The sequence below is a fragment of the Lepisosteus oculatus genome, unplaced genomic scaffold (genome assembly GCF_040954835.1).
Source record: "Lepisosteus oculatus isolate fLepOcu1 unplaced genomic scaffold, fLepOcu1.hap2 HAP2_SCAFFOLD_52, whole genome shotgun sequence".
NCBI lineage: Eukaryota > Metazoa > Chordata > Actinopteri > Semionotiformes > Lepisosteidae > Lepisosteus > Lepisosteus oculatus.
In genome coordinates, this window is record NW_027168064.1 from 1,027,757 (window position 1) to 1,038,704 (window position 10,948).

General features: G+C 46.2%; 4 non-coding genes across 4 annotated transcripts; 2 read left to right on the forward strand and 2 right to left on the reverse strand.

The window, feature by feature from the left end:
- Window positions 1–7,682: 7,682 nt before the first annotated feature.
- Window positions 7,683–7,754, forward strand: trnad-guc (transfer RNA aspartic acid (anticodon GUC)). The gene has a single exon. It is a non-coding gene; the product is annotated as a tRNA-Asp (tRNA).
- Window positions 7,755–8,377: 623 nt separating this feature from the next.
- On the reverse strand, window positions 8,378–8,450 carry trnav-cac (transfer RNA valine (anticodon CAC)). The gene has a single exon. It is a non-coding gene; the product is annotated as a tRNA-Val (tRNA).
- A 451-nt stretch (window positions 8,451–8,901) lies between these two features.
- trnae-uuc (transfer RNA glutamic acid (anticodon UUC)) lies at window positions 8,902–8,973 on the reverse strand. Its single transcript has one exon. It is a non-coding gene; the product is annotated as a tRNA-Glu (tRNA).
- A 201-nt stretch (window positions 8,974–9,174) lies between these two features.
- trnah-gug (transfer RNA histidin (anticodon GUG)) lies at window positions 9,175–9,246 on the forward strand. The gene has a single exon. It is a non-coding gene; the product is annotated as a tRNA-His (tRNA).
- The last annotated feature ends 1,702 nt before the right edge of the window (window positions 9,247–10,948 follow it).

Here is a 10,948-nt window from a genome sequence, read left to right on the forward strand (position 1 = left end):
GATCCAGTGTGTTGAAGTATTTCACAACACTACCCCTAGCACATCTGGAAATAAATCCTCATAATGATTATTGCCCTGGGCATGTACCAAAAAATCACTGAGCATATATATATATATCACTGTGTTGAAGCTAGAGACACAGAATAAGTGCAAACACATACAGTGTTCCTGCACCTTTGACCTCATCCAGAATGTATCGTTTTTTGAAAGGGATTGCTGTCAGAATGCACAACTGAATCCCAAACAGAATCTCTAGTCAAATATGATCATTTGTGAAACAGGCAAATGAGTCTCTCAGGTGCCCATTGCTCATTTTCAGACACAATTATGCAATACTTTCACCATGCGTTGAGCAATAGGGATTAAAGATACCAGAGGTAAGGTTAAAAGTGATTCTGAGGTGCAACACATCAGTGATACAGCTAGGCATCTGAAATGCGGGGTTTGAGAGCCCTTCAGGGAACACCGTACCCTAAAGGTACCAAAAGTCCACTAGTATAAGCATTAAGCCACTGTCACCCCTGTTACAATGTGATTGCTACATATCTTCATTTCTTTGGTTTTTAAGGAGTAAGAGTGCAGGGGGTCTAAATCTGCGATCCAGTGTGTTGAAGTATTTCACAACACTACCTGTAGCCCGTCTGGAAATAAATCCTCATTCTGATTATTGACCTGGGCATGTACCAATAAATCACTGAGCATATATATATATATATCACTGTGTTGAAGCTAGAGACCTTTATGTAATATTATGATGCTAAAATGTCATTTTCACATATATTAATGTAATAAATGATTGCTTATGCTTTATAAACAAATCTAATTAAAATAAAAGCTTACGTTTTGTATTTAACTTGTACCATAGAACATGATTTGCTTTGTATTTCAAGCCCACAAAGTGTCCAACTGACGCACTACATGATATAAGGAAGATTATCACATGCATATCGGTATTATCTTTCTTATGAAAATGCATTCCTTTCATTACCTTTTACTTTTTAAAATGAACTCAAATTGTGTATAATGTAATAATTTAAGTAGAATAGATTCTAATAATATAATGATCCAGTGTGTTGCACTACTTCACTGCTTCACTGCTCTATGCCGTCTGGAAATAAATCCTCAGACTGCTTACTGCCCTGGGCATGTACCAATAAATTACAGGAGCACATCTATATATCACTGCGATGAAGCAGGAGACACACAATCACTGCAAACACATCCTAAATACAGTGTTCCAGCACCTTTGACCTCATCCAGTACGTATCATTTCTTGAAAGGGATTGCTGTCCGAATGCACATCTGAATCCCAAACAGAATCTCTAGTAAAATACGATCATTTGTGAAACAGGTAAATGACGGTCTCAGGGGCCCATTCCTCATTCTCAAGACACATCTATGCAGTACGTACACCATGCATTGAGCAATAGGGATTAAAGACACCACAGGTAAGGTTAGAAGTCATTCTGACTATATTCTAAAATATTGGACTCATATTCTTATGATGGCAGTCACTTATGATAGTGACAGAGACGCTGTGTTGTAAAAGGGCGCTGTCTTTTGGATGAGATGTAAAACAGAGGTCACAGCAAGCTGAAAAACACGTTTTGAAAAGTGTGCTTTTCCTGCCCCAGAAGTTAAATGGGGGTGACCAAAGTTGCCCAAACGTGTTTATTTCTGCTGAAAAACCCGTTTTGACAGCTTCTGCACAGTGGGGTTAAGGGCTGACTCAGTGGGCTCTAATGAGCCAGGCAGCTACATTGGGATTCCAAGGTTTGAAAAAATACGTTTATTTCGAGCTGAAAAACAAGTTTTGAAAAGTGTGCTTTTCCTGCCCCAGAAGTTAAATGGGGGTGACCAAAGTTGCCAAAATATGTTTATTTCTCTGTCACTATGCTGGGGAATTGGGACCCGCACAGACCTCAGGGTGAATGCCCCCCCGCCGGCACCATTAACACCGCTTCCAGCTGGAAGCTTTGTCTTTCCCTGTAGCTCACCCTCATCCGGGTACTGACCTGGCTCACACCTGCTTAGCTTCAGTGGGTTTTCAGTTGCAAGTTGCAAGGGGATGCAAGTGATGGAGCCGCTCGCTGCGAAAGCTACTGCATTGGCCGGGAATCGAACCCGAGCCTCCCGCGTGGCAGGCGAGAATTCTACCACTAAATCACCAATGCTCAGTGCCTGGACCTTCAAAAAAGACGCTTTTTTGGTGCTCTGTGCAAAACGCGTCGACATCTGCTTCCAGCTGCAAAATGCCATTTGCAGACGCTGAAGAATTTATTTCCAAGGCAGCGGGTACAAGCGATTTGGCGTTTTAAAACCACCAGGAACAGCAAAGAGGTGCGCTTCTTTGCTTGCGCCAGAACACAACGACAGGAGGTGGACAACGTAGTCGGCAGGATTCGAACCTGCGCGGGGAGACCCCAATAGATTTCTAGTCCATCGCCTTAAGCACTCAGCCACGACTACAGCAAACCCCGCCGCCGCTGCGTTCTTGCTACAATCTTACCTGGATCGCGAGGCGCCGGCGGAAGCCTATTTCAAAGTCGTTCTCCGTTTCAAAAAAACATTTCCAAAATACAAGCCTTGCAGACAGACACGCCTCAGAGGACTTAAGGGTGGCTTCATGTCGGAATGATAAAGTCTCCCCGTCCGGACATGAAAATGCAACTTTGTTACACACAAAAAAAGACTTTCAGAGGCTTCCCGGATGTTTCCACCAGATTAAAATATTCACCGACGCAATGTCCATTCTGGAAGTCTGGTTGAAGCGGTTGAAGCGGTTTAGTCGGGATTTGTTCACCGTCCGTGTAGAGAGCCAGAAAGTTAATGTTGTAGTGTTTAAATTTGAAGGGGTTTTGTGTAAAACTGCCGCTGAATGCCGCTTTGTCCACAAACCCCAAAATTACCACTTTGGGTAACTGTCCGAGAAAGAGGTTTTCTTGGTTACACACATGGCTCCCTGCAGGCAGGCTGAAGACTTTCATCTGTACGCGGTCTATGGGGTATTTAGGTATTTAGTGGTGCGACCGTCAGGAGTGCTTCGGCGTTCACAAACAAAGATGCAGAGAGTACGCTCAGTTTGTGTTCTCTGATGTTGTTCATTAAGCAGAAAGCATCTCTGTTGCGCGTGAGTTTTATTTTCAGGTCTACGCCATTCAGTAGTCCCAGTGGGCAAAAGACGTATAATATACGTCTATTAAACGCATACCTTAGACGTCTAAATGTGGTCTACAATTCGTCTAGAATGAAATTCTAATATACGTCTAAAGTTATACGTCAATTATACGTCTATGTTTAGACGTTCATTATACATAAATGGTTGGAGTTCTATTATACGGATAAATTTAGAGGACTATTATACATATATGGTTGGAGTTCCGGATAACTTTAGAGGTCTATTATACGGATAACTTTAGAGGACTATTATACGTATATGGTTAGAGGTCTATTATACGTATACCTTTAGAGGTCTATTATACGTATAACTTTAGAGGTCTATTATACGTATATGGGTAGAGGTCTGTTATACGGATAACATTAAAGGTCTATTATACGTATATGGGTAGAGGTCTATTATACATCAAAGATAGATTTTATAGGCGTAGAAACAAGTAAACCAAGCCAATGATTAGGTTTAGAAATGTATTCTGAAAATACACATTCACACCTGAAACATATGTATTTCAAATTATACATTGTATACAATCAATCAACAATCAACATATGGGCAATAATCATAAAAAACACAACTAGTCTTAAACTTCAGCTACAAATTCTGGTAACATGGCAATATACAGTATAGTAATGACAAACACAAAACTAATTACATTAACACACTAACTCAAAACCACATTTTGATTCAAATATACATTTTAAAATGTACAACTTCTATATTTCCAAGAAAAAAAAATATTACAATGGAAGTTAAGACGATTTTTGTCCACTATTTGCAAACCCTGTCTAATTGTCCTAACAGTTAGAACCAAAAACCTATTATTTTCAGTGTCCAGATCTCCTGGCCCCCTGTCTTTCATATGCATTCTTCAAGTAACACATTGCATGCTCCTTTATTTCTTTTTCTGTTGATGTAGGGTGGGACTTCAGCACCGCAGCTAGGAGAAAATTGTATAATATTACTTCCCAAATAAATGATGATTATCTTCTTTAGTATAATCTAAAAAGTGAACGGTTTACTAAGCTCAAAACTGAAATAAATGTATAAAATTTGGCTTGCATCATAGCAGTTGAGCAATAAAGTCTGTCCTAATTAAAGAGTACCCAAAGTTTGAAAGTACAACATAGAATAAGAATAGAGAAACGGCAAAACAATTTTGTGTCATCTTCCCCATTCACACTATTTTATGTGCCATTTTTTGCTTATTCACGTACTATTTTAATCAAAATAATATTAAGAAAGATCTGTATGTATTCAGATAGTATTATTATTGTTCATACTTACTCGTCAAAAGAGGATTGCTGAGATATTTGCGGATATACTTCTACGTTTGAAAAACGTGTCCAAAATTGTGACCAACGAATACTAGCAATGCATTGTGGTATATATGCGGAAAATATGCTGGGTTCGATATTTTCTCAACGTATGCGTTTATTAATGTTGTCGATATTATGGTTGAAATATAACATTGATAATACATCGCGGCTATGTGCCCCCTGCTATGAGCTGATGTGCAATTTTAACGCATGTAGTTAGTAAGGATCGGTCACTGTTGTATGGTATTATATATAATGACATTATGGAATAGGATGGGGACAGGCCTGGCATCACGGGGGGAGGGGGGAATGTTGCCCCTTCAGTTTTGGGCAAAAAGATTTACCTAACTTAATTTGCGCCCTAAAAAATAGTTGTACTTTGTCAATGGTCAGACAACACTAAATGACACGAACAGTCACTCAGTCTGTTTGATGGGCAGGAGGGCTATCCGTCCAGGAGCTGCACATATCAGTGTCGTTATTGAGTGTCAACATTACGATCCTGTTTGCTCAGGTGGACCGATTCCTTGCAGTAGTTTATCATTATACTTAAAATCGTTATATAACTAGGACTAGTTATAGCAGTCTGTGCTTTCTGTTGGTTTTACAACATTTTTTCTTAACGATTCAGAACGTCCATGTAGCTGCAAAAATGAACGCTTATGGTACTTTTCGCTCCAGGCAATACTCTCCAGTGAGAGTGACGAAAAATGTGAAACTGAACTTCATCGCAAATACCAGATTGCTAGTCGATATCTTCTATCATAAAGCACTAATTAATGGCATAGCTGCGAGATTTCATTTGGGTAGCTGCACCGTACAGCTCCGTTTCAACCGAAATATCACCCCCGCTCAGAATATCAGACGCCCCCCTACAGATTTTTCCCCGGGCACCGCGCACTGATGGGGGACGGGGTTTCCAGGAAATGGTATCAACTTTTCTCAAGAAAATAAAAATAGAAACTCTATAGGCACTCAAACATTTTACTGTTTTTTTTTTCAGGCAGGTGGCAAGACCCCTCCGCAAAACCCTTGTATGCCAAGCTGTGGGCATTGATTCGTCGAATATACGTATATTCACGCCGAAAATACGGCTATACGTATATATACGTCGCCTCGACGTATAATCAACGTCGAATTGCAACCGTAAAATCGACGACATTAATAAATGCATATATAACGTCGAAAACACATCTAACACTAGGAGTATACGGCACTCTGCACAGTGTACGAAGTAAATTATTTTCGCAGTAATTAATTTACACGTGTATAATAAATATAGTAAATATAATTAATTACTGCGAAAATAATTTACTTCGTACACTGTGCAGAGTGCTGTATACTCCTAGTGTTAGATGTGTTTTCGACGTTATATATGCGTTTATTAATGTTTATTTCACAGTGTCGTGCACCTTTTCATTGCTCTCGCTTTCAGAGCCTCCGCACGGCACACGACTCGACATCAGGAAGCACATTGAAGTGAAAGCAGGGAGCGCTGCGACATGCACTGTGCAGATCCCGCCACACTAAGAGGTATATAAGCGTCAAAGGCAAGTCATTCCGAGTTGGTCGTTTGTGTTTTCCGTTCAGACGCGAAATGCTGAAATGATCTCTCGGCTCCTCGGTTGTCATTTCTGCTCCGTAAAGTAATCACAGCACGAGTCGGCTTCCAGCACGGTGGGTCGGGACACAATGCCGGGGGTCGGAGAGCGATGTCTTCCTCGTTAGTACAGGACCTGTCACCTGTCCCCACCTGTCACGCGGGAGACCGGGGTACATCAGGACGCGCATTGAAGTGAAAGCAGGATGCGCTGCGACATGCACTGTGCAGATCCCGCCACACTAAGAGGTGAGTGGGTCTGTTCGATCACAGCACTAGGCGAATCCCCAATCCCCTTTTGTGCGTGGCGACAGAAGAAGTCTGGTCTGTTTCCGCCCAGTTTCGATCCGGGGATCTTTCGCGTGTTAGGCAAACGTGATAGCCGCTACACCACGGAAACCTGCAGGGACTGCTGCTGCTTGCGTTTCGGGCTGAGAAAGGGACGCGTCACTTTAGGCAGGGGGCGCTGGAGAGAGGAACAAAGGGCGCGATGAAACAAAACACCGAAACCCGGGATCTTTAGATCTTCAGTCTAACGCTCTCCCAGCTGAGCTATTTCGGCGGTGCACAGAGCCCACAGCCACCTGCTCCAGCCTTCCTGTGTTGCGGCATGAGCGCACCAAGAGTAGCGGGAGAGTGTTGCAGGAACGTCACTCAGAAGGAAAGCCACCCAGGTGCGTCCTCTGAGCTCTGTCCAGCGCATCTTCCTCGCATGGACTCCTGCCTGCGACGGGCAGGAAACAATTAGCAAGAACAGAACAACACCCCATGGGTGTCTCATGACCACACCTTAGGTTGTGACACGTGCAGGTGTGAGGGGTTGCCGGGCTACTTTGGAGCAGAGCTTGGGCGGAGGGAGGGCGGGAAAGCAGACAAAGAGGTGACACCTCAAGGTCTGCACGATCACAGCTCTCCGCCGCCCCAGGCTTCCGCTCGATAAGCTGCTGGACACACCCGCCCCTCCTCACACAGACCGTGGAAAAGCCCCCGAGTCGGAGGGCTCTCTCTTCCTCCCAGGAGCTCTTGGACACGACGCACAGACAGGGTGCGGGGAGCCGCCGCCTGCAAACACGGCTCCAGGCAGGACTCCACTCAGTAGGAGCCGCAGAGCAGAGGAGATGGGGGCAGCTTAGCTCCTGTGCAGAGACCTGAGCTGCTGTTGCTGCAGACGCTGTCTTTTCTGCACTCGGGGTAGGAGTGAATGTTGAGTTGCCCTTAGAAATGAAGCAGAGTACTTCAACGGCACGGGTGTGTGTGTGTGCGTGCGCCCTGGTGATTCTGGGAGACAGATCGAACCTGGGCTAAAAGAGAGGAGGCTTAGCCCTCTTCCATTTGCTACTTCAAAGTTGTACAACCCATTTGTATCTGCTAGGCGGCGCAGTTGTCGTGCACAAAGAACGCTTTGAAAAGCGTCCAAAGCAAGTCATTCCGAGTTGGTCGTTTATGTTTTCCGTTCAGACGCGAAATGCTGAAATGATCTCTCGGCTCCTCGGTTGTCATTTCTGCTCCGTAAAGGAATCACAGCACGCGTCGGATTCCAGCATGCTGGGTCGGGACACGATGCCGGGGGTCGGAGCGTGTGATGTCTTCCTCGTTAGTATAGTGGCAAGTATCCCCGCCTGTCACGCGGGAGACCGGGGTTCGATTCCCCGACGGGGAGTAGCTTTTCTTTTACCTCCTTAGAGAAAGGACTGCCTTTCACTTCTCTGTTTTCTAACACAGCGTCGTGCACCTTTTCATTGCTCTCGCTTTCAGAGCCTCCGCACGGCACACGACTCGACATCAGGAAGCACATTGAAGTGAAAGCAGGGAGCGCTGCGACATGCACTGTGCAGATCCCGCCACACTAAGAGGTGAGTGGGTCTGTTCGATGCACAAAGAACGCTTTGATAAGCGTCAAAGGCAAATCATTCCGAGTTGGTCGTTTGTGTTTTCCGTTCAGACGCGAAATGCTGAAATGATCTCTCGGCTCCTCGGTTGTCATTTCTGCTCCGTAAAGGAATCACAGCACGAGTCGGCTTCCAGCACGGTGGGTCGGGACACGATGCCGGGGGTCGGAGAGAGTGATGTCTTCCTCGTTAGTATAGGACCTGTCACCTGTCCCCACCTGTCACGCGGGAGACCGGGGTACATCAGGACGCGCATTGAAGTGAAAGCAGGATGCGCTGCGACATGCACTGTGCAGATCCCGCCACACTAAGAGGTGAGTGGGTCTGTTCGATCACTAGGCGAATCCCCAATCCCCAATCCCATTTTGTGCGTGGCGACAGAAGAAGTCTGGTCTGTTTCCGCCCGGTTTCGATCCGGGGACCTTTCGCGTGTGAGGCGAACGTGATAACCACTACACTACGGAAACTGTGGTCAGATGTGCCCAGCGGCCCAGCGCTGAGCTTCGCCAATGCGATTCAGCTGCTTCCAGTGCCTTTATTGGGGTGCGCTGATGGACCGTGCTCTCTCTCCAGAGACCAGCACGCCTGTCATGGACGGAGCAGGAAAGACGGCGCCACATTCTACAGCCCTCTCCACGCAATCGACGAAATCGGGCTACTGAAGTGGAGAAAATCGCCTCTCCAGAAAGTGCAAATATCATCTTGGAGAGTATAAATCCTATTGCCGAAGGTCAGCCCTGTCTACCAGAGTGACCCTCCCACCTCCTGCAGCAATGGTCAGCTCGTCTCACACGCGAGAAGTTTCGGCTGGAAACAAGCGCCCCCTCTTCTCGCACGTTTTGCACGTTGAGTAGTTTTAATGTGGCTCCTTCGTACACACTGCTGATCTTTTGGAAAGCAGGAGGCAAAATTGACACGTTTCCATAACGGGAGTCGAACCCGGGCCGCCTGGGTGAAAACCAGGAATCCTAACCGCTAGACCATATGGGAGTGCACAACCCTGCTGTTCCGGGCATCATGCAAGCAAACTACATAAATATGAGAAAACACGCAAGAGAGTTGTCACTCAGAGTGTCGAAGGGTCGATGTATACTGGGACTCAGTTGAAATGCAACGTCAGGACTTTTCCGAATTATGTCACACGAAGAGAGCACAGCCTTTTCCGCCCTGCCACGTGTGTATCGGTAACTCGCCGTGATTGTATAGTGGTCAGTACTTTGCGTTGTGGCCGCAACAACCCTGGTTCAAATCCGGGTCACGGCAGAATAGGGGCGTCTGCTTTTACTACTTGCATGAATGAAGGCAAAAAAAAGCCAATCGATGTGAACAAACGGCGCTTTACAGAGGAGTACTGCCTGACTGGATCGTTGATGAACGACAGAGGCCACTCCGACCTCTTCTCGGGTTTCTTCAATGACTTACTAAGGATCTTCTTCACATTCGCCCATGCATGGGAAGCCAGTTACACCAAAGCAAACGCAGGAAAGTGCATTTCATGCAGAGACCAGGAGGGACCTGTTTACACCAAGAGTGGTCGGAGTATGGAACAATGCGCCAAGCCCTGTTTCTGGAGTCGATTCTTGATTAGATCTTGGGCTCACTAAGAGGCCCCCGCTGGGTACTAATCTTTCTGTTGTTCTCGCAGGTGTTGCGCTGCTTTTGAGCCGACAGAGCTCGTCTTGGTCTGTCGGGACAGCCCAATTGCAAATGATCGGCTCCAGGTACAGAAAAAACGTGCGTTTGGTACAAGAGTGCATGAAGGCACCGGAAATACATTGGGAACAAATGACTGGTGGTTCAAGACCTCTGTGAAGTGCAGGAGCGTGCAAGAAGAGGCTGTTTGCACCCAGTCTCGAACCAGGGACCTTTCGCGTGTTAGGCGAACGTGATAGCCGCTACACTACGGAAACCTGTAGGGACTGCTGCTGGTGTCTCGCTTGCGTTTCGGGCTGAGAAAGGGACGCGTCACTTTAGGCAGAGGGCGCTGGAGAGAGGAACAAAGAGCGCGATGAAACAAAATGCCGAAACCCGGGATCGAGCCAGGGACCTTTAGAACATACTCTCACGAATCGTTAGAATACGTGCGTTTGATCATCAATTGCGTAACAACCACATTCGTTCGACTTGAGCCATCAAGCTCATAGTTTTCAAATCTTGAAAGCTGTCATTGAGCACATCATAGTCTGCAGTACGCCCCATAACTTGCGTACTTCAACAGAAAGAAGAGCAGACAGCTCCATAAATATGCGAGGCGCAGAGAGTGCAAGGCGAGCCGCACACGTTTCGGTGGCTGAGAGAGGGCAGTTTTTGCTTCTGCATTTCCCAGGTAAGGACGCATGACAACAACCGATCGCGGTGCTCATTTACGACATAGTGGTGATGAGTTTTCAGTACGTGTTCTTTTGAACGAGCAATGAGGTTGCTGCCTTGGACAGCTGACTGCACGCTCTCATTGTGCCACGTGATGAGTATTCACCAGGCTCGTTCAGTCATTAGTCACATTCCATCGTTTGCCATAAGCAGATGCTGCAAGGTGATGTGGATATCAGTTCCCAGTCTTGTGGACGAGGACAGAAAGAACACACAAGGGCTCATCCGCGATTTGAACCCAGGACCTCCCACACCCTAAGCGAGAATCATACCCCTAAACCAATGAGCCACGGCAGCACTTTCCATTTTATTCTGTCAGCGAGCTTGAGGACGGGGGAGAGGCGTCATTCGCTCGTCCAGTCAGACCTTCATCAATAAGTCAAGAAAGCCGCAATTACACGACTGCCTTGCAGACGAAGGGCAGTGAACTGCACCCGGTAAGAGGGGAACAAGCGGCACTAGGCGACACCGAGGCATGAGCCCCAGCGAGGGGGGTTAGCTTGCATGGTACAGCGCTCGCTTTGCATGCGAGAGGTAGCGGGATCATTTCCCACGTCCTCCAGGTGTGTGCTTAGAGCTTGATGTGCCGAAAGGT